The sequence below is a fragment of the Notamacropus eugenii genome, chromosome 5 (assembly GCF_028372415.1).
Source record: "Notamacropus eugenii isolate mMacEug1 chromosome 5, mMacEug1.pri_v2, whole genome shotgun sequence".
NCBI classification, from domain to species: Eukaryota; Metazoa; Chordata; class Mammalia; order Diprotodontia; family Macropodidae; genus Notamacropus; species Notamacropus eugenii.
This window is the reverse complement of record NC_092876.1, coordinates 281,549,261-281,572,692: the sequence shown is the minus strand read 5'-3', so window position 1 is coordinate 281,572,692 and position 23,432 is coordinate 281,549,261. Positions and strand designations below refer to the sequence as shown.

General features: G+C 39.3%; 1 protein-coding gene across 19 annotated transcripts in view; it reads left to right on the top strand.

The window, feature by feature from the left end:
• The window catches only part of LYPD6B (LY6/PLAUR domain containing 6B), a 220,507-nt gene that overhangs the window by 127,607 nt on the left and 69,468 nt on the right, over positions 1-23,432 (top strand). For 3 of the 19 annotated variants that reach the window (XM_072613129.1, XM_072613131.1, XM_072613130.1), the window contains exon 5: positions 15,695-15,839. The exons of 15 other annotated variants lie outside the window; for them this stretch is intronic. The gene's annotated coding sequence lies outside the window, so the exon portion shown is untranslated. Of the gene's footprint in view, positions 1-15,694; positions 15,840-16,979; positions 17,039-23,432 lie in introns of all 19 variants that reach the window. One more of the 19 variants, XM_072613133.1, reaches the window with a different exon arrangement.

Genomic DNA, 23,432 nt, shown 5'->3' with positions numbered 1-23,432 from the left:
ATCTTAGATCTGAGAGGAGAACCTTAGAGATAATCCAATCCAACCAAGGGCAGCTAGGTGGTGCAGTGGATAGATAATCTGGCCTGGAGTCAGGAAGATTCATCTTCCTGAGTTTAAATCTGACCCCCAAACATTTACTAGCTATGGGCTAGTCACTGACCCTGGGCAAGTCACTTAATCCTTAATTGTCTCAGTTCCTCAGCTGTAAAATGAGCTAGAGAAGAAAATGGAAAACTACTCCAGTATCTTTGCCAAGAAGACCCCTGAAAAGTAGGACAAGACTAAAAAAATACCACTGAATAATAAAATCTTACCAATCCCTTCATTTTATGCTGTTGATGAGATAACAGGTGACAGGTGGATGGACTTAGAAGATAGTCGACTGGCCAGGAAGATTCAGGTTCAAGTCTTGTTTCTGACACCTTGACTGTGTGACCCTGGCCTGATCATGTGACCCTCTTAATGCTTCAGGTAACTCTTTTAAGACTATAAATGGCAGAGCAGGTGCTTTTCTGCATTGGTAAAGCAATCTTCTCCTCTAGGATTCCCTAAACCAAGGAAATCACAGATTTCAAATTTAAAAAATGAGATCAAAGGTCTCTTTAGTTTTCAAAGGAAAAGAGCCTAGAGGGTGTAGAGGCAATATCATCATAGTGTGCTTAGTTCTTCTGCTCCTTGAGAACAAGGCGTGATGTCAGCAACCCTAGCCCCATCCCATGGGGAGCTAGAATAAAATTATAAGATGGAGCTACTGCCCTTGAGTTCTAACGTTCTATTGGTGGTAATTCTATGGAGCAGTTAGACAAGCTGGTATGTAATGAAGGCCTGAGTGTTTTGGTGTCCATTAAACAGGCAAGGTAAGGTTAGAGGTTTGTCCATTTTGTTTTACTTTAGAAAACTAGAACTTTGAGAACCGGAAATGTTCCAATTTAGAAACTCAGAAACTCTCACGTGTAAACTGTGGGTAGATGTGAGGAAAGTAGGTTTCAGTGATTTTCTTCCTTTGATTCTCATTAAGATCAAATTACATTTTGGCTTGAGGCAAGCACCCACTGAAAAATATGACTTTAACAACAGAGCCCACTGATTTAGTGGCATAGCACTGCAATTTCTAACTTAAAAAATCATCCATTCCTTTCTTTCTTGCTTAGAAAACACTTTGTGCCTACCAGATCAGCGGGGGATGGAGGCTCATTCTGCCCTCTGGTAATGGGAATTGAATAAATTCAAGTACTGTCTTATCTAAATGGTTTGACAAGTTCCCATTTGCCAGGCTAATTACATCAGTCTGTTCTCTCTCTCTCTCTCTCTTTCTCTCTCTGAGCTCCCTCCACCTCCCAACATTGGGGACTTGGCAGGTGTTAGCATTCCAAAGCTGCTGTAATACATGGTTGAACTATGAAGTCTATTACTGTAGCCTGGGCGAGCCAAGAGAGGGACTTATTTGCTGACCTAGGGGGTCCTCAGAGCTGTGTTACTTCTAATAAAATATGGGCAAATTCCACATTTATTTCTAAGTAAATTCCTGCAAAGGAGTAACAAGACTAGTGCAGTTTTATCAAGAGTCATCCAAATAAGAGCTTCTAGCTTTAGAGAGAAACCTAGAAGTGTTGGGAATTGGAGACAAATTTCTTCCATTGTCTTTGGATGTCTCCTGTTAGATACTCTCTCTTTCCATTACTCCAGCTCAGTATTTTCACTCTCCACATACAAAAACACCCTTTTATAAAGATGATATCAAGGAGACTTTGATCCTTGATATATCTGAATTTTTGCAATAATGAGCTATATAAAAACAAGAGTCTCAAGAATTGATGTGTCTAAAGATATTGAGACATCCTGGTCTGTGGAGGTAACATTGGAAGGAGTCAATTGGAGAGGTTTAAAGGAACTGTATTAATCCATTCCCAAAACCCCTACAACCTAGCACTTGGCTATATGTACCCAACATAGAAATTGCAAGTATTCATATATGTGTGTGGGTGTGTGGGTGTGTGTGTGTAGTTGTGGATTGTTTCACTTTCTCTTATGTACACCTAGTTCTGACAGTATACCTTTCCTCTACCCCAGTAATACTACAGCAGTTTACCTTCTTGGATCAGAGAGGGGAACCTTAGAGATCATCTAATCTAATTAATTTTTAAGTAAAGGGAAGTGAAAAAAATTTTAACTGTCTTTTTGAGAATGACTGTCTTGAAGCATCAGAGAAAATCCTGAAATGACAAACTGCTTTCCACACAGTTTGTTTACTTGAGCAGCAAATGTAATGTTGGGGAGGGGAGGACAGGAGAGAAAAAAGGTGGGGTTAAAATGTTAAAATGTTTGAGCCCCTATTGGTAATGACGGTAATAATGAAGAAAATGCAGGCATCTGACTGTCATCCCCTGATTCATGTATCCCTATGCCTCCAGGATCAAATAGAAAATCCCATGTTTGGCTTTTACAGGTCATCACAAAGTGGACTCTTCTACCTTTCTAATTTTCTTCCATTTTACTTCTCCTCACTTTTACTCACTCCTCACCTTTACTACTCCTCCTTACTTTACTCTACAATTCAGTGACCCTGGTCTTCTTGTTTCCTTGCCCACAACTCTCCCATCTCCTGACTTGGCCCTACCCATCCCTGGAATGATGTCCCTCCTCACTTCTGTGTCCTGGCTGCCCTGCCTTCCTTCAAGATGGCTCAAATCCTATTTTCTACAAGAATTTCAAATCCATAATTAAAGAAAAGTCAGCATTTTGGAGACAGCGTGGTACGTTAGAAAGGGTACAGAATGGAACACTTGATTTAGAATGAAAGAATCTGGATACTAATACTGTCTCTGCCACTTATTTATTACCTGGGTAGCTTGGAGAAGGTCTCCTAACCTCACTCGACTTCATTTTCCTCATCTGTAAATGGAGACGTTGACCTAGATGATGTAAGTGTCATCATCCCATGTGGATAAGCTGAATGATGCTGGTCTTGAGCTATTTGTTATTGTTCTCCTCCCCCTCCTCTTTTTCTTGTTTCTTCTTTCCTTTTGTGCCAATCTCAGTACAGTTTGCCCATACCCAAGTTAATACTTTTGGTGGTGCTCATTCTTGTTTTTTTAACATTTTTTATTTAAATTTTGAGTTCCAAATTCTATCGTTCCCTTCTTTCCTGAGATGGTAAACAGTCAGATATAGGTTATACATGTGAAATTATGTAAAGCATTTCCATATTAACTATTTTGCATAGGAAGACTCGAATAAAAGAAAAAAATGAAAGTGAAAAATAGCGTTCTTCAGTCTTTTTCCAGTCAATATCAGTTCTTTCTCTAGAGGCAGATAATATACTTCATCATTAGTCCTTTGGGATTATTTTGGATCACTGTATTACTGAGAATAGTTAAACATTCTTCACAGTTCTTCATCAAACAATATTGTTGTTAATGTGTACAACATTCTCCTGGTTCATATTCGCTTCACTATGTGTCAGTTCATGTAAGTCTTTCCAGGTTTTTCTGAAATCATCCTGCTTGTCATTTCTTAAAGCACAATAATAAAATCCATTGCAATCATATGAGTAGTATTCTCTTTAGAATAGAAGGTGTTTAAACTTAACTCAAAACTTAAAAATCTGAGTGATGCCTAAATTTTATCTTTCCAGATTGGGATGAATTCATTCTTGTCCTTTGTAAAGGAAATTTTTATTATTGCTGTCCTGTTAGAGAACTAGCCACAAATTCTGATAGTCATACATTTTTTCTGGCACAGAATTATGTAAATAATAAATTAACTTTGGAATGATGAAAAAAATTAACTTTTTAAATGATGGAAATTTCCTCTAGTTGAGAGGGGGAGAACCTGTAGCTTTGAAGCCACCTCTAGATCCTCAAATGTGGTCTTTTGGATTGAGTCACACTTGAGGACCTAGAGGGTCACATGTGCCATTGAAACCACAGGTTCCCCAGCCCTGCTCTAATTAATAACTAATGAGAGTTTGTGAAAAATCATTAGTATCAAAACCTTGGAGCCTGCAACTCAAAGCATAGTACATTTGACTTTCCTCAAATAACCTTTATTGTGTCAACTCTCAAGAATAGATAATTAAATTTTATCAACCAAAGTGATGGGATTTGTGATGATAAGAAGTACTCTCAAGAGGGAAATTTGCATTCAGCAAAATTTTCTGAATCCTTATGACATTTATTTGTGGTTTCCTTGCCAGTTTGCAAACTTTCCCCATAACAACCCCAAGAGGTGGGTTGATACATGGAAAAGGGAAATTCAGATGATGCAGAATCTTTTCCTTCTGTACCATCTGTTGTTCCTCTGTATCTAATAAAGACAGAAGTGAGAGAATAGTGAGAGAGCTGTCATACTTTAATCCTAGAAACCTCATCCTAGCCACCATCCTCTGGGAGCTGTGTTCTCCCATGGACAGTTATTTATATTCAGTATAGATAAAAAGTTGTAACCAGCGTGCCAGTGAGCAGAATAAGTGTCTTTTAAAAAGACTTTGTCATCATAATTTATCTGTAAGCAGGAAAAAAAAATCAGTGCTCTCCAATGGAATGATCCTTCTGCCCTCTGAACATCAATTGCAACTCTCATAGAACCCTGTGATCACTGGTGGCAAGGGACAAGGATAGAAACTTTCTAGGTTCAAATGAGAGGAGCACGCACTATACATTAGTATAAGATATGAACCACAATCCAAGTAAAGCTGAGAAATTTTCTATCAATGTTTACTGTTTACAGTAGGGAAGCATTTAATCTAACAATTTTAGATACAAAAAGTTCTCATTTAGGTTTACTTTTCCTAAAACTTTAGGGGAATAGTCCCTGGCTCCCAGAATCATAATAATCAGCCAGAGATCAGCCAGATATGTCAAAAATTACACAATTGGCCCAACCCTTCCTGAATTGCTGCTGTCTTTTACTTAGGATACTTGATGTTTTTTCCTCAGTCTTTGTTCCCAAGTATGGTATATATCCTAATATTTTTGTAAGTCACGTTGGGTTATTGGTTGCTCCCACTCACCCACCCCCAGTCAGTGATGACTTCTTCTGGTCAGTCTCTCAAATCTGTATGTTAGTCTGGGATGTAGTCATAACACTAAGACTGTTCATGGTGTGAAGTCCCTTGAATATGCTGTATGCAATATTCTTAAATCCTAATAATTCTAATTGCTTCTAAAGGTGTGAATACTGTAGAAATATTACAGTATCAATGAATAATAATGTGGTGTATGAGTTTTTTCTTTTACCAGGTAAATTAATATTATAATAAGGAGCTGTGACATTCATAACATTTGTAGGAAGTTGATTTGAATTATCGATAGTTTGAGGAATTTACAACTGGCTTACATACCATCTGTCCTAGTCACTTAGTAGTTGTTTAACTTTGGACAAGTCACTTAAGACTTTGTGAACCTTAGTGTCTTTATCTGTGAAATGGGAATGATATTTTTGGCTACTGTACAGGTTTGCCATGAAGATGAAATGAGATATAAAATGCTTTTCAGTGAGTTATTATTAAGGGTAGCAATTGTGTCATTTGTTCTAGCTAGCATCTTTCTTCCATATCTCTTATGGCAATGAGTACAGTACTGAGCACATTAAGAGGGCTGAATAAATATAAGTACTCACTGATCGATTTGAAATTGGCTCCAGCACTAAGACCTGGAAAATTTTAGAAATGTAAGAAATACTGAGATAGAAATTCCTATTTTCTTGCTCTTGAGCATAGATGTCTTCTCCTTTTAGCTCTAAATCTTAGTACTTGGTACTTCTCATCCTGGCTTTCAATCCTAGTAGTTGGGCAGATGCAAGAGAATGTTGCAATTTCCACCCAACTCCCCACCCAGTTTCGGGACTCATGTTGCAATCCACGTTTGGTTTTTACACTTTTTGGCTGGGATTGTTTCCAGATGTCAGGCGGAAGAGATGTACAATGTATTAAAGTTATTATTCTGTCAGGACACCCTGGTATATATGTTAGTGTTATAGAAAGTTCTGCCAGTAGCTTGATATATGAAAGTCTTTGTCCCTCCTGGAAATTCACTCGCAGTCAGAGGTGGAGGATTAAGAGCATGGAGGATGAGAACACATGTATGTATCACGTAATTCCATTCCCAATTATATTAAACCCAGGTGTATGTCAATAAAAGCCTTATTTCTTAACTCGCTTCTAACGTTAATGTTTCCACTATGACTTGGTTCCAGGATTTCCATCTATTTTATGGTGTTAAATCAATTGCTCTGTTGGTGTTTTATTTTTATACCGAAATTCTTGGAACCTTCCAGTTACCTGACTTTTGTTCTAAGACATTTAAGTGGTTTAAAGTATGTAATTTATCAAGTGCTTACCTTATCTTTTCTTCATCTTTGATAGACTAGTTGCTTTGTTTGTGAACAAACTTCTTCACTTTTCTTGGGAGTAAGCTAACAGTTGCTTATTCTGAAGTATTGACCTGCTACTTAGAAAACACATGTTTCTTAATTGGAGTTGAGTTATCTTGGGTAAGATGGCCAGCTATCTAGTATTGACCTAGACAGATTCAACATTTCACAATAACAAAAGATTTAATAAAGACTACTGTATGCAAGCCACTGGATATATAAAGATAAAAAATGACATGTTTATAGCATTTCTACAAATATGCAAGGAATGAGGTGCGGTGTTAGGTGTGCAAAAGAGAGAGCAAAGTACTCCGGGGGTATTTGAGGAAGGAGAACACGTTTTCAGTTTGGTAGATTCAGGAAAACCTCTGGTAAGAGGTAGAAACTGAGTTGTCTTGAAGGAAAGAGAAGGATATGAACAGGCTGGGATGGGAAAGAAACACATTTCTGGCATGAGGGCTGAACTTCACAGATACATATGTAAAGCTAGGAGGATGTTTGTTGATCTTGGGAAACAGAAGCCCTATTTGGCAGAAGAGGAATGACAAATCAACAAGCATTTACTTGACTTGAATGTGTGAAGGGGAATGACGTAAACTCAGTCTGACGCCAAATCATGAGAAGGCCTTCCATGACAACCTAATAGTTTTGTGTATATATAAGCAAATGGAAATCAATAAATGTTTTTGAACAAGAGAGTGGCATAGCCAGATCTATATATTAGAACCTTCCAAAAATTTGGAAGTGCAGTGTTATTAGCTTCTATATTGATTTATAATGCATATATTAAATACTTACTGGATGCTAGGCACTACAGTAGGCAATGGAGAAACAAAGGTGAAAATGTTTTTTTGTGAGATAATTCCTGTTCTAAAGAGCTTCCATTCAAGTAGGAGTGGGGTTATGGCATGTAACATGGGTAAGTAAATACAAGATATATAGAAAACAAATATACAGTAGTTTAACGGGGCATTAACAACTAAGGAAATGAAGTTCTGCTTGAGCTGTAGCTTGAAGGAAGTCAAGACTCCAAAAAGCAGAGGTGAAAAGAAGAGTTTTCTAGGCATGGAGAACTAGACAGAATGTACAAAGACACAGTGGCAGTGCTGTGTACAGAGGAGAGCAAGTTAGTTAGCTTTGAGCGACTGAGTCATTTTGACTATTATAAATACCCAAATTAAAAATAGAAGGCATATGAGGAAAGATGCTATTTGTATCCAGAAAAAGAATTGATAAATAGAAGTATGTATAGAATAATTTATATACATACACTCCCATATATTTGTGTCTAATGGTAGCCATCTCTAGGGTGGGGAGGAAGAAAAAAAAGAAAGAAATTTACATGATAATTTTATTATATATTTAAAAGGAATAACAAGATGTACATAATAGATTTGTAGTTTCATATGCAATCATCTTTTTTATTATACTATGTTATGGAAATGCTTGCTTATTCCATAAATTAAAAATAAAATAAATTTTAAAAACAAATCAGTTTGGTCAGAACATAGACTGTATGGGAAGAAGTAATGTGCAGTCAACCTAGAAGGGTATACTGGAATCATTCTTTAAAGGCCTTAAATAATAGAGGAGCTTACACTTTAGCCTAGGTATTGTAGGGAGTCACCTAAGGTTCTGATGCAGGAGAGTGACATTATGTAGGGTCTAGGGAGGTGAGGGACACTTTTTAGGAGCCTCTTTGAGATCAGAATGCCTGGGTTTGAATTGACACTTCTTTTTATTACCTTGAGCAAATAATTTAAATTTTCTGGGACTCAGTTTCTTCATCTGTAAAGTGAGAGCATTGGACTTGATGTGATCCCTGAGGGTACCCCTCTCTTGTAAGTACTGTGAGCATCTGTCCTTGGGTTTTTCTGATCCTGGCCCAGCATTAATCCACATGAGCTCAAGCAAAAATCAGAACTTGATAGAAGTTCTCAAAGCAGGCAGATTTGTTTTTCTGTTACATAATAAAAAGTGTTTAATGATGAAGCAAAATGTTAGCTTAGTAAACTGAAGTATTTTCAGAATAAATTTGATGTCTACTTTAAAATGAAATTGCTGACCCTCAATGACAGGAAAAAGAAAAGTCTCTATCAAGTGAGGTGCAGTTGCTAACTATATTTAATTTGCATATGTATTCATTATTCTGTATTTATAATGATATGTCATTTAAATTTGCAGTTTAAACTCAAAACTATTTGCTGAGTCAGAATGGTGATAGACTAAGTATTGTAAATCCCTTGAGGGCAGGAGCTTTTTTGTTTTTGGTCTTTATTTCCAGAGTGCCTGGCCCATAGAAGGTGCTTAATGAATTCTTATTTTAATTGAATTAATTTTTTAAAAGCTGATCCCACTCAACTGTATTCAGAGAGCATTAAATTAAAATAGAAGATATTCATTTCTTGCAAGCTGACTTCCCTTAACTGAAATGACCCTCTCCAAGGTTATCAGTAATTTAAGTTTCAGTTCCCCACAAGTTCAAATCTGGTCTCAGACACTTACTGTCAAAAACAACAACAAACTTCTCTTCCTTAGTTTTAACTGAACACTCCCCCCCACCCTTCCTTCAACCTGTCTGGCTGATCTTCAGTTTCATTTTCTGAATAATCATCCACATCCCAATTCCTATCTGTGGGTGTACCCCAAGGTTCTATCCTCGGCTTTCTTTTTACCATCTCTATGGGCAATCTCATCAGCTCCTAGGACGTCAAGTTTTGTCTGTGTATACAGCTTCCAGATCTAAATATCCAGCTGTAATCTTTCTCCTTAACTCTAGTCATGTTCCATTAATTAGACATTTTAATTATGAGACATAATCCGACTACATATCCTGTAAATATCTCAAACTCAACATATCTAAAATAGAATTTGTCTCAAGCTGTCTATTGGACAGTTTGAACTGGATATCCCATAGACATTTTAAACTGAATATATCTTAAAATGTACTAATTCCCTTTCTTCATAAGCCTTCTTCACTTCCTAACTTTCCTGTTACTGTCCAGGGCATCACCCTTCTTAGTCACCCAGGCCTGCAATCTAAGTAGGTATCATCCTGGATGCTCCACCCTCTCTCATTCCCACATTCAATCTGTTATTGTCATTGCTACCTTTGAATTATCCCTTTTATAGCGCTTCACTCTTCTAACACTGCCAGCACCCTGACTCTAGCCCTCCTCGCTGATGCCTGGATGATTACAATAACCTTCTGTTTGGTCTTCCAGATTAAAGTTTCTCCTCGTTCCAGCCCATCCTCCACTCGGATCCTTAGAAAGATCAAAGTGATCTTTCTAAAGAGCAGCGCTGACCATGTTTCCCTACCCCCATTCCCCTATTCTGTAAGCTCCAGTGGTCCCCATTACATCCAGGATAAGCTATAAAATCCTGTAGCATTTAAAGCCTTTTATAACCTGGTCCTTTACTACCTTTCCAGTCTTCTCAGACATTACTACCCTCCATGTGCTTTGTCATCTAGTGACACTGGCCTCCATCTCACAACTCCATGCACTTTTATCTGTTTGTCCTGCATGCTTGGCATTCTTTCGGTCTTTATCTCTTCCTCCTGGTTTCTCTGGTGTCCTTCAAATCCCAGTCAAAATTATACCTTCTGCAAGAAGCCTTTTCTGATCTTCCTTAATGCCGGTGCCTGCCCTCTGAGATTCTTGAATTTATCCTCCATCGTGTTTGTATATAGCTGTTTGCATGTGGTTCCTCCTATTAGACCAGGAGCTCCTAGAGGAGGAAGTATTTTTGGTTTGTTTTTGCCTTTCTTTGTATCCTCAGCTGTTAACATAATGCCTGGCACATAGCAGATGTTTCATGAATGCTTATTGACCTGACTTGTTGAGTTCACTTTCTCCCTCCCCCTCCCCCCCAATCTCCTCTCCGTCTTAACTTCTTTTCTATCAGGAATACCACCATCCTTCCATCCAGAGTTGTCTTCAACTTCTTATAATCATAATTTTATATAGCACTTTAAGTTTTGCAAAGTGCTATAACAACAACAACCTCTGCTTTTTAAAATCTTTAGCTTCCTTCACAGGTCAGATCAAGTACTGTTCTCTAAAGGAAGTCTTACTTGTTTTATTCCATAAATTAAAAATAAAATATAAAAAATGTCCCTCCCTTTAGCTGCTAATGTCTTCTCTGGAATTACCTTTTATTTACTTTGTATGTATCTGTTCTATATTTACTTATATGCATATATGCAAACTCACTGAGGCAGGGGCTGTTTCATTTTTGTCTTTGTATCCAAACACCTAGCACTGCGCCTGGCACATAGTAGATATTTAATAACTATTTGAGGAATGATTTATTGAAGGCTAAAGTTGAGACGCGGAGCTACATTAAGTACTGTGTTATCAAGGAATATTTTTGTTTCCACTTATTTTGCCAATTTGCTTTTTAAGAGGATGCAGACTGCTTATATTTGTCCATATTAGATTCTTTAGTGGTGTCTCCATTTTTTAGGTGAGGAAGATGAGTCACAGAGGATTGGTTGTTCTGCAGTTAGGCTCTAGGTCAGGGGTTCTTAACCTTTTTTTTTTTCTTTGGTATCACGGGTCCCTTTGATAGCTGGCTGTAGACTCCTCAGAATTTTTTTTTAAAAATTCATAATGGAAGGAAATGATCAATTTCACTTAGAGGTTTGTGAAATAAAGGTCTAATTTTTTTCTCATCCATTCACACACCCCCTGAAATCCATCCACAGACCTCTAAAGAGGACCCTAGGTTAAGAACCCCTGTTCACTTAGAAATGGGACTTGTTGCCTTCGATAGGAGAATGTGGTAACCCTGAGTTTGTGGTTTTCCTAAGGCAGCAGAATCATTCCACATTTTGATTACCCTCCTTCTACCTTGCCCCCTGGCCCTCTGCCTGATAAGTAGACCTCCCACTTTGAATCTGAGGGACCAGGGAAGAAATACCAAGAGCAAATTATCTAATTGTGAATTACTTAGGTAGGACCATGTCTGAGTTCCCATTCTCGTCGAGCAGAGTAAATTTTTGGCACTCAAATATTTGTTAATGATAATTATCTCTCTAGTGCATTACAGAATTCATTAGAGTGTCTGCTCAGTTACTCTTCTCTCCCATTTAATAATGCCCTGCTGCAGACTTATTAAAAGGACTAGATCTCTTGCTCTGATTAGGCCTGAGTGCATCCAGCAACCGATTGGGATCTATTTACTCTCAGCAGGTTTTTCCTTATGACTTGTGTCTGGGCAGTGGTGCCTTAACCTTAAGAGTCCTGTTTGTTAGGGGTGTATTCCACCTGAAATGAGTTTTTCTTAATAAGCCAAGAGAGTGTGAAGATCTAGGCAGTGATTCTCAAAAGAACCTTTGAGAACTTTAGGTTATTTTCAAAAACAAAGAAATTCCATTTCTTTTTAGCCTAAGATGAATAGAATATTAATGGTGTTCATTGGTGTTGACTCAACCTGTACTTTTGCCTTTCTCCCTCCACTTCTTCTCATTACTAGTCTCCCTTCCTACTGACACTTGGATTCAGAATTGAATATTATCTTATGTGTAGTGACTCTTTGATTCCTAGCTTCTAATAGCCATGGGGGTAAGATGGCTTAAAGTCAGTGTCACAAGAAACTATGTCTCTGAGTACATATCTTGTGGCAGGTGTTAGGACCCTCTGAAATCCATCCATGATTTACTCATTTAAAAAAAATTTACAACACCTACTATGTGCCAGGAATGGCACTAGGCACTGGTAAGAGACAGACAAAGATGAAATCTCATAGAATAATGTTCCTTGAAGAGCAAAGACTATTTCATTTTACTTAATAAAAGCTTTTTGATTGATTGATTGCAAAAAATGCATGTACATATAAGTGAAAACTAAGTAATTGGGGCCAGGAGGGCAGATACTAGCATCTGAGGAGATCAGGAAGTCTAATTTAGGAGGTGATGCTTAAGCCAAACTCTAAAGGAAGCTTAGGGCTTGTGGAAAGCAGAGGTGAAGAAGAATTGCATTTTAGAAATGGAGGGAGTGGATGAAAGGTCAGGGACAGGGAACATTAAGTACTTCACAGAGAGTCATGTGTTATATACTTTGGACCACAGGCTAGAATTTGATTTGGAATTGTTCCCTTATAGTCACTAACCTGTGCATACCTTTTTACCCAGTGATAGGATTGCTATGCCTATTCCTCGAAGAGATCAAAGAAAGAGAAAAAAGACCTGTAAATCCAAAAAAGATTTACAGGTGCTCCTTTAGTAGTGGTAAAGGACTAGAAAGTAAGGGGGTACCCATCAGCAGGGGAATGGCTGAATGATGATAGCATATGAAGGTAATAAAATGACATTTTGCTATAAGAAATGATGAAGAGAAAGTTTTTTGAATAATTTCATTACACATTTCTCAGAGACATTTCATGGAATTCTTTTCAATAATGGATAAGATATCCAAACCCTCATCCAACATGAATTATGTTTAATAGGGGGAAAGAACATCTGAGCTCCACCTGATTCGTTCTTCCTGCCATGATGGGAATTAGTGTTTTGTTTTGGGGGTGAATTCTTTGTAAGTTATCCAACATTTTAATGTTTGATGCAATCAAATGATATGAATAAAGTTTATATACCAGAAAAAAACCTCACTGTATTATTCATTTAACAAAAAGCCTATTAAAATAGTTGTATTTTCACCCTCTACTTCTCTAGCAGTCTGATGGAAAACGTAGGAAAGGTAGAAAACACATTTTATAATAAAGCATCTTATCAGTAAAAATAAAAAGAAAATTGATGAATGGGGCAAGTTTCAGATAAACTGGGAAGATTTCTATGAACTTGTGCAGAATAAGTGAGCAGATTCAGATGAACAATTTATACAATAGCAACAACGTTGGAAAGGCAATCGACTAGGAAAAAAACTGAAGATCATCACTGTGATGACCAGCCACAACTCTGGAGGACCGATGATGAATCACATTACCCCCCTCCTGAAAGAGAAGTGATAGATTCAAAATACAGAAATAAATATATACTTTGGACACATAAATGTGGGAATTTGTTTTGCTTGACTGTATTTTGTTTTTGTTTTTTCTTTTTAACAGAAAATGTGTGGATAGTAGAGAAAATAATTTTTTTTAATTGAAATAGAATTTTAAAAATGAAAGACTGGAATCAGATCATGAAGGACTATAAATGTCAGATGGAGGATTTTCTATTTTATCCTTGAGGCAATGGGTAGTCATTACAGTTTTTTGAACTGAAGAGTAATATGATCAGACCTGTGTTTTAGTCTGTCAGTTTGGTATTTATTTGAACCATGAGTTGGAAGGGGGCAAGACTTTAGGCAGAGAGACCAATAGGAGACCATTTAAATAATCCATATGAAAAATAAAGAGGCCTTGAACTCCAGTAGTGACTATGTGAGTAGAGAGAAGAGAATGGTTTTAAGAGACACTACAGAGGTAGTGTTGAGATTGTAAACCTGAGTGACCGGAAGAATGATGGTACTCTTGGTGGAAATATCAAAGTTAGGAAGAAGGGTAGGTTGGGGGAAAAGACAATGAATTCTGTTTTAGACATCTTGAGTTTAAAGTAACTTTAGGTTAGCCAGTAAAGTATCTTATACACAGTTGGAGATGTGAAACTAGAGTGCAGGAGAGAAAAAACAACTGGATTTATAGATATATGAAAGGCATCTGCATAAAAATAGTTGAACCTATGGAAGGTAATGAGATCATCGGTAAAGAAGGTATAAAAAAAGAAGAGAAGAGTGCCCAGGGCAGCACTTTAGAGAATATCATGGTTAGGGAATGGGATGTGGTTAATGATGTAGAAAATGTTGATGTAGTATAGCTGATGCAGACCAAAAGTTCATCAGTCAGTTTTGTGTCCATTTTACTTGTATTATTGGACTGTTTTAGCTCCTAGTCCATTCATTTATTTCTAAACAGGACATGTATTTACTTGGAAAGACTGTATTATCAGAAATCAATGTTAGTGTTCCCCTCTGAAAATTACCTTGTATTTTTTTATTTGCATGTTGCAGTTGAGTTGTTTTTTTCAGTTGTGCCTGACTCTTTGTGACTCTATTTGGAGTTTTCTTGGCAAAGATACTGGAGTGGTTTGCCACGTCCTTCTCCAGCTTGTTTTATAGGTGTGGAGCTGAAGCAGAGTTAAGTGATTTGTCCAGGGTCACTTAGCTAGGATGTGTCCGAGATCAGATTTGAACTCAAGACTTATCTTCCTGACTCTAGGCACTGAGCTCTATGCACTGTGCTGCCTAGCAGCATACATTTTATTTTTTTGTCCTTATTCCCTCCAAGTATTTACATTCCTTGAGAAAAGATGCTGTTTTGGTTTCTGTCGTTATAATACCTGTTCCTTGGCATAGTACCAGGAATATAGCATCAAGTGGAAAGATATATTTAAATAGTTTTTGCAAACCTTAAAATGCTATAGAAAAGAAATATTAGCTAGTAGTAGAAGTAGTCATAGGAGCTGTAGTGGTTATAGTATGTTAGCTTAGTAAAGGCTTGTTGAATGAATAAATCAGAATATATGGAAGGTTTCCTTCAGATTCAGGCAGTGCAGATAGATATTACCTTATGCTTTTGCGTCAGTGCATAAATTTTTCACTTTACCTATTGTATGAATAGAACAGTAAGCTCTCTGAAGTTGGGGATTACATCTTATTCTTCTTTGTATCCTTTACAGTATCTTGCATGCAGTAAGCCCTCCCCCTTCTAAGAAAAAACTGGATTGACTGACTGAATGTTTTTTAGCTTTCTTTAGGTGTAACTGAATCTCTTCCTCTCCACAACCCATTCAACTTTTTAGAAACAAGTAGGTGAGGTTATTTATCTGTGCAGACTCCTAGTTTCCTTTACTGGGATGTAGGATGTGCTGCATTGCAACAGATTTTGGTAATTTGTTTCATGTTACTTTCCCTACAATGTAGCATCCATCAAAGCTTCTCTCTTGAAGATTAGATAACTTGGAGGTGTTAAGTGATTTTCCCAGAGTAAGGTGGATTGACCTCATATTTGCAGTCTGCGAGCTAGTAGGAAGAACACTGAAAATGGAGGGTCATGGTTTGAGAACCGGCTTCTATGCAGGGGGTATTTAACTACTCGCACCCTCAGTTCCCTCAAATATAAATTAGGGATTATTAGTGCTACCTATTTTCAAGGGGATTCATAAACTATAAAAATGATATTATTCCTCAGACCAGTCTCCTAAATTGTGGGGCTGCTTTGTGGGGCCTCATTGCCCAGGTTGAATAGCCACAGTAATGATATTTTTGGTCTCCCAAGCCACTTGTCCAATTGTGAGCAAACTCCTTATGTTTTCTCCTAGATTCTGATCTGTTCCCCCATTTCCCACATGATACTATCCTGAAATAACTCAGAGTGTGGCCCACTGCGACAACTTCAGGGGATTGATATTGCCCAATTGGTGAAATTATGCCTGGTGCCATGAGGTCAGGCAGCTCCAGTTGAAGGTAACTCTAGTTAATCCTGGCTGACTATCTCCTCTGTGGGTCAGAATGAATAAAGGGATGCATCCTTTATTCCTTCCTCATCTCCCACCCTCACCTCCAAAATCTCACATGGTACAAATCTCTCAGTTCTCAGCAGTAGGAAATTGATTAGGGTGATCCTATTTTTGCCTTTTCCTGAGTAGAAAAATGAATACGGTGCCCTCGTTGGCCTCAACAATGTGAGAGTAGAGCTTGGCAGTACTTGGTGGCATTTGGCTAATCTTTAGCATTGAGCCCCTGTTGCTGAGTTTAAAATGCTGTATTATAAAACTTATTTCAATCCAATAAAGCTTTTTCAAGGGACTACTTTGTATGAAGCTTGTACTTGGTGTTGTGAATACAAACAGAAACCTTCCTCCCATCCCCAGGGGAAAAAAACAAAAAGCACAACCCCCAATAAAATAAGAAAGCAATAAAAACAAAAGAATAACACAATGACAAAAAGTAACAAAACTTTACAAATACACAGATAAGAGACTGGGGGTGGGGGGAGAAGGGACAGGAAAAATAAGTTAAAATTGCTACTGGTTTGTCAAAGTTTATTGGTTTCTTTTCTCACAGTTCAAATTGTATGAATTTATTTGAGATTCTAGTTTTCATTTAGGTTTATTTGTTTCTGGGGTTTTGGTTTTTTTTGAGACTGTCATGGAGTTTATGCTAAAAATCATTTTTAAAAACACATTTGTTGAAAGGCTACTTATTTGACACTCTTAATTTTCCAAGTGCTTTAATATTTATTATTGTGTTTAATCCATAGAACAGCCCTGTAGAATAGATGGAGCAAAGGTTATCAACCTTTAATAGATGAGGAAACTGGTAGGCACACAGTGGTTTAGGTCACATAGGTAATATGTGAGTGAACCAGGACTAGAACCCAGCTCTCCTTGTTTCCCCAGCCAGAGCTACTTCAGTAAGAACAGGAAAAGAGAAGCTTTCACTAAGTAGGTGACTTCCGTGATGCATGTTTTTGAAAATCCTTTGGGCAATAATGTGGTGATTGGTTTTTTGGAAAGGGTCATTCTAATAATACCAATACTAGTTATGAGGGACATAATGATTCAAGATTTGGAAAATGTTTTACATGTGCTATCTTTACCACAGGTCTCCCTGGCTACTTCTTAAACAGGCCTATTCAATGAATGAGCATTACCTCACCCTAAGTGAGTACCTGCATAGATCTTAGCCTAAAGGGGCCAAAGTCTCCCAATGTATCCTGGGTCATCTCCAGTCATCCTGATGAATATCTGGTCACTGGATTCAGATGGCTCTGGAGAAGAAGTGAGTCTGGTGACCTGCACAGCCCTCCCTCACTCAAAACAAAGTCCAGTGCAAGTCATGTCATCATTTCTCTGGTGGCATGGTCTTCTTCAGCAACGAAGCTCAAACACAACAGCAATCTAGATGTGTTCCAAGGATGTTAGGCTTATCTTACAGATGAAGAGACTGAGGCAAAATTTAAATGAATTGCCCATGATCATTCTTATTATCTCCATTTTAAGTGTAGCCCTACTCCCCTTTCTATTGTACCTTCCTGCCCCTCAATTCAGGATCAAGTGATCATCTCTGGGGCCTTGAGGACATCGTGGGAGACTCTCATTCAACTTTGGAGACAATAGGGAAGTTCACAGCCAAACCCTACGGGTTGAGCTTGGCTTCTTGTCCTCTGCTTAGTGGGAGGAAGGGTTTATCCTGTCAGGGTTGAAAAATGAAAATAATAATGCTCTAGTCAGCCTTTCAGATAGCCACTCATTCCTGACTTCAGGCAAGCAGACAACTGGTGTCAACCCAGGGGAAAAGAATGTTGATTTTGTGTGTTTAATTGTCTATAAACTGCCCCAGGGCCAGGGTGGGTGCAACCTTTTTTTTTTTATACCTTGTCTCAATTCAGGACAATGTACATGTATTGTTCAGCTCATCCAAGAAACATGCTATATTTCACTGACATTCATGATCTCATATTCACAGCAGCTGTGAATGAAGTAGCCCGTAGCATCATTTGTACTTCCCTGATGGGTCATGAGTTTCGAGATCAGGCCAAATGGAATTAGTGTGCAGAAGCAAATCAGCTTTTATCCTGGAAGCGTGGTATTGGGCTGGTTTTATAATCCGAAGGTTTGGGTTGGAGGGCTGGTGCCTACATTGACTAAGTGTGTAGCCCTGTCCCTTAATCTGAGACAGCTCAGTGGAGTCATAAACAGACCACTGCATCGGAATTCAGGAATAAGTGAATTTAAATCCAGCCTCAGACACTAGCTATGTTAACTTGGACAAGTCAATCAACTCTGCCTGTCAGTTTCTTCATCTATTAAATGGAGATTTTTTTCCTCACAAGTATTATGGGAATAAAATGAGAAAAATATTTATAAAGTGCTTTGTAAAGTACACTGTTGATCTCTCTGAACCTTATTCTCTGTATCTATAAAATGGGGGTGTTACTTCAGGCACCAACCTTGTAGAGTTGTTGTAAAGAAAATTACTTCTCAAACTTTAAAGGACCATATAGGGACAGGGACACCCATCAGTAAACATTCATTGAGCCCCTAATATGATTTTATTGGTATAGGGAAATCCCTGCTGGAGAAACTCCCTTTACCTGTACAGGTTGGCACCTTTTTTTGCAGCTAGAGCACCCAAAAGTCAAGTAATTTCTTCAACATCTCAGGTGACACTTACACCCAGATAGGTATTCTTTTTTTTTTTTTTAAAGGCCATTAATTGCTCTTGCTTAGATCTTTTTTTTTTTTAATTTAACTTTTAACATTTATTTTCACACAATTTTGGGTTACAAATTTTCTCCCCTTTTATCCCCTCCCCCCCCCAGACCCAAGCTTTCTAATTGCCCCTGTGACCTATCTGCTCTCTCCTCTATCCTCCCTCCCTGCCCTTGTCTCCGTCTTCTCTTTTGTCCTGTAGGGCCAGATAGCTTTCTTGACCCCTTAACCTGTATTTCTTGTTACCCAGTGGTAAGAACATTACATTTGGTCCTAACACTTTGAGTTCCAACTTCTTTAGCTCCCTCCCTCTCCACCCCTTCCCCTTGGAAGACAGGCAATTCAGTATAGGCCATATCTGTTTAGTTTTGCAAATGATTTCCATACTAGTTGTGTTGTATAGGACTAACTATATTTCCCTCCATCCTATCCTGTCCCCCATTACTTCTATTTTCTTATGGTCCTTTCCCTCCCCATGAGTGTCGACCTCGGATTGCATTCTCCTCCCCATGCCCTCCCCTCTATCCTCCCCCCGACCCTGCTTGTGCCCCTGTCTCCCACTCTCCTGTATTATGAGATAGGTTTTCCTATCAAAATGAGTGTGCATTATATTCTTTCCTTTAGTGGATTGTGATGAGAGTAGACCTCATGTTTTTCTCTTGCCTCCCCTCTTTATCCAACCACTAATAAGTCTTTTGCTTGCCTCTTTTATGAGAGATAATTTGCCCCATATAACTTCTGCCTTTCTCCTTCCAATATTTCTCTCTCACTGCTTGATTTCATTTTTTTTTTTAAGATATGATCCCATCCTCTTCAATTCACTCTGTGCACTCTGTCTCTATGTATGTGTGCGTGTGTGCATGTGTGTGTGTGTGTGCTCCCACCCAGTACCCAGATACTGAAATGTTTCAAGAGTTACAAATATTGTCTTTCCATGTAGGAATGTAAACAGTTCAACTTTAGTAAGTCCCTTATGACTTCTCTTTGCTGTTCACCTTTTCATGGTTCTCTTCGTTCTTGTGTTAGAAAGTCAAATTTTCTTTCCAGCTCTGGTCTTTTCATCAGGAAAATTTGAAAGTCCTCTATTTCATTGAAAGACCATTTTTTCTCCTGAAGTATTATACTCAGTTTTGCTGGGTAGGTGATTCTTGGCTTCAGTCCTAGTTCCTTTGACTTCTGGAATATCCTATTCCATTCCCTTCTATCCCTCAATGTAGAGGGTGCCAGATCTTGTGCTATCCTGATTGTATTTCCACAATACTTGAATTGTTTCTTTCTAGCTGCTTGCAATATTTTCTCTTTCACCTGGGAATTCTGTAATTTGGCCACAATGCTCCTAGGAGTTTCTCTTTTTGGATCTCTTTCATGCGGTGTTCTGCGGATTCCTTGAATATTTATTTTGCCTTCTGGTTCTAGAATCTCAGGGCAGTTTTCCTTGATAATTTCATGGAAGATGATGTCTAGGCTCTTCTTTTGATCATGGTTTTCAGGTAGTCCCAGAATTTTTACATTGTCTCTCCTGATTCTATTTTCCAGGTCAGTTGTTTTTCCAATAAGATATTTCACATTATCTTCCATTTTTCGAATCTGCACGGTATGTTCTGAGATATCTGTCTTTCTCATAAAGTCCTTAGCGTCCATCTGTACCATTGCAGTTTTGAAAGATCTATTTTCTTCAGTGAGCTTTTGAATCTCCTTTTCCATTTGGTTAATTCTGCTTTTGAAAGCATTCTTCTCCTCATTGGCCCCTTGCACCTCCCTTGCCAACTGAGTTAGGCTAGTTCTCAGGGTGCCAATTTCTTCAAGATTTTTTTGGTTCTCCTTTAGCAGGGAGCTGATCTGCTTTTCATGCTTCTCCCTCATCCCTCTCATTTCCCTTCCCAGTCTTTCCTCCACCTCTCTAACTTGATTTTCAAAATTCCTCTTGAGCTCTTCCATGGCCCGAGCCCATTGGGTGGGCTGGGACACAGAATCCTTGATTTCTGTGTCTTTGCCTGATGGCAAGCATTGTTCCTCCCCATCAGAAAGGAAGGGAGGAAGTGTCTTTTCTCCAAGAAAATACCCTTCAATGGTTTTATTTCTTTTCCCTTTTCTTGGCATTTTCTCCACCTAGTGGCCTGACCTCTGAATGTTCTCCTCACACCCACCTCCCCTCCTGGTCCTCCCAGCCAGCGTTTGGGGACTGAGATTCAAATGCTGCTTCCCGCCTTAGGGTTTTTGGCGGGGGCAGGGCTGCTATTCAGTGCGAGAATTAAGTCCAGGTGGTCAGGGGCAGGGCCACCTCTCTGGCTCAGTCCCCTCAGGGGGTTTATGCACAGACCTTCCGCAATGGATCCAGGCTCCCGCCCGTTTGGGGAGCCCCTGTCTGTAGCCGCCTCTCAGCTTCTATCTTCTGGGGGGGCCCGAGCCATGGGGGCACCCCACTCCCCTCTCGACCGCCAAAGACACTCTCTCACCTATCCCCGTCAGTCACCTGTTGGTGGGGGGGCTAGTGCCGCCACTGGAGATCCCGTCCCCGTAGCCCTCTCGGATCTTTTCCTCACGGTGTCGTGGCCGCGGCAGGGCTGCACTCTGCTCCCCGTCCCGGCGCCCAGTCCACGGCGCGAAGGACCCCCCACGAGAGGTTTGCAGGTCTCTCTGGAACAGAAATCTCCCTCGCTCCAATATTCCGTGGTCTCTGGGTGCAGAATTCGCCCTGGGTTAGTCCCCTCTAGCCGTTCTGTGGTTTGTGGGTTCGGAGCTATGTGTATGTGCGTCTTTCTACTTCGCCATCTTGGCTCCACCCCCCCTAGATAGGTATTCTTGGTTTTGAGACAAGTTCCTTATCACCTCTGCCACACCGTACCTAAAACACTACATAAACATGATCAATGAATGCTGCCGCTATTCTCATTAGGTGGTTTGGCATAGGGTTGGGGTATTGGCAGACTGATGTTGAAGAGCCCAGAGCATATTTTGGTCTCCAGGTAGAAGCATCTTCTCTACTCTTAAATTTTTTTTTATACAAATTCATGATTTCGTCAAGTTAGGAAGCTCTAGGTAAAGACTAATGTAGATGGGCAGTTTCTCTGTGGTTTAGTTAGAATCTAGAGAGCTGGCTGGGACAGTGAAAGGTTAAGTACATCGCCAGAGTCACACAAGCCTGTGTGTAGCAGAGGCAAGACCAGCTAGGTAACCCTTGTACCAATTTGCCTCTTACTTCTAAAGTTGGGAAGTAGGGGATTTGACTTTTGTTCAGATGCCAGCTGGGAGTCAGGCATCCTGCTTTGTCTTTTCATTTTCTTCTTCAAACTCAATGCTGGGTTTGATTTCTTTCCCCCTAAAACTACCATCACACCTCCTTTCCCCGTTGGCTTTTGCCTTTCCTTTTGTCCACTGCCCTGGATACCATGGCGGCTGCTGCTCTGCTGGGAGGCCTGTCTATGCTGCAGGCACCCAAATTGCTGAGCTGCCTGGGAACTCTTCACATAGCCTTATCTCTCCATCTCCAGTAGCCCCTTCCTGGATCCTGAGCTGGAAAACAAATAGGAGTACATGAGTGGGAAGACACATGTTGGCTGGAAGGCCAAGGCTGAGCTGAGTCTGTGACTGCCACTGGCCTTCCTTACTTAATTCAGCTTCCATCACTAATGGCTTCAGGGTAAGCATAGGGGTTTGTGAACTTAAAAGATTTTGTTTTTATAATTATATTGCAATATAATTGGTTTCCTTGTTATTCTGTTCTTTTAAATTATGTATTAAAAACATTATTCTGAGAAGGGATCTGTCTGTAGGCTTCACCAGACAGCCAGAGGGATCCATGTTACAACAAAGGTTAGGAACCTCAGAATTAAGGGGTATCTGCCTGTGGGCCAGGTTTCCGATTGCTTGGAGTGAAAGCTTGTTTCTCCAGACCTGTGGGCAGCTGCCTCACTCCACACCAAGGAAATCCACTTACATACTGAAATTTGTACATTCTAGCCAGGTTCAAGGGTGTACACATCCTGCCCTCCTCTCTGAGCCTGTTCGTGTGCATATATGTTCTTTTCTTTTTTTTCTCTCAACTGAGACAGCCATCTATCCTTCAGCATGGAAATTCAAACCTGACAGGCAGGTCTGTGGAGAGAGAACCAATGTTGTCTCTGGTTTTAACAGTACTTTTACTGTTCCTTTGTTGCAAATGAATCATTCAGCCTTCTTTATGATAGAATAACTGAGACCCAGGGAGGCTTTCTTCTATTTCAGATGGCCTTTGGCTTCTTCTTTTCCTGTTGTAAACTTAATTGCTTGCTATGTGTTTGTCTGGCAAATAAGGCCTTGTTACCTTCCACCTGCTTCAACCCAAGGCCACTCACTAACTCCTTCAGCTTTACTTTACAGACAGCAGGAAGGTTTAGATCGTTATAAAACAGTTTTTGCCTTTTATGTCTGACTTCTTTAGAGTCAAGTACGTATTCAGCATGAAACTACCTGGGAGGGAGTGTGTGAAAAAGGAAAGGAGCATCGTGAGTTAAAGCTGGACTTTTTAGGGGACTGAGGTACAACTGAACATACTTGGAAGTTTTCATTCATTAAAGGCTGGCTGGGAAATAGAAATTTACAACACTGCCCAAAGGGGTAGTGCAGATTCATGGCCTTGTCCCTAGGCTGGAAAATACAGACCCAGTGTCTTCAAGACCTCACATTTTTAAAGGAATTAGCTCATCCTAGGTTTGTTGCTTTGTATTGTGTTCCTTTTTCTTGTTGATTTTATAACCAAGGCTTTCAGAAGGTAGTAATTGAGGGTTTATGAAAACCCCTCCCTGTTTTCAGACTATTGCTTAATAAAGACTAGGATATTTTACTGCAGGCTGTCTGTTGGCAA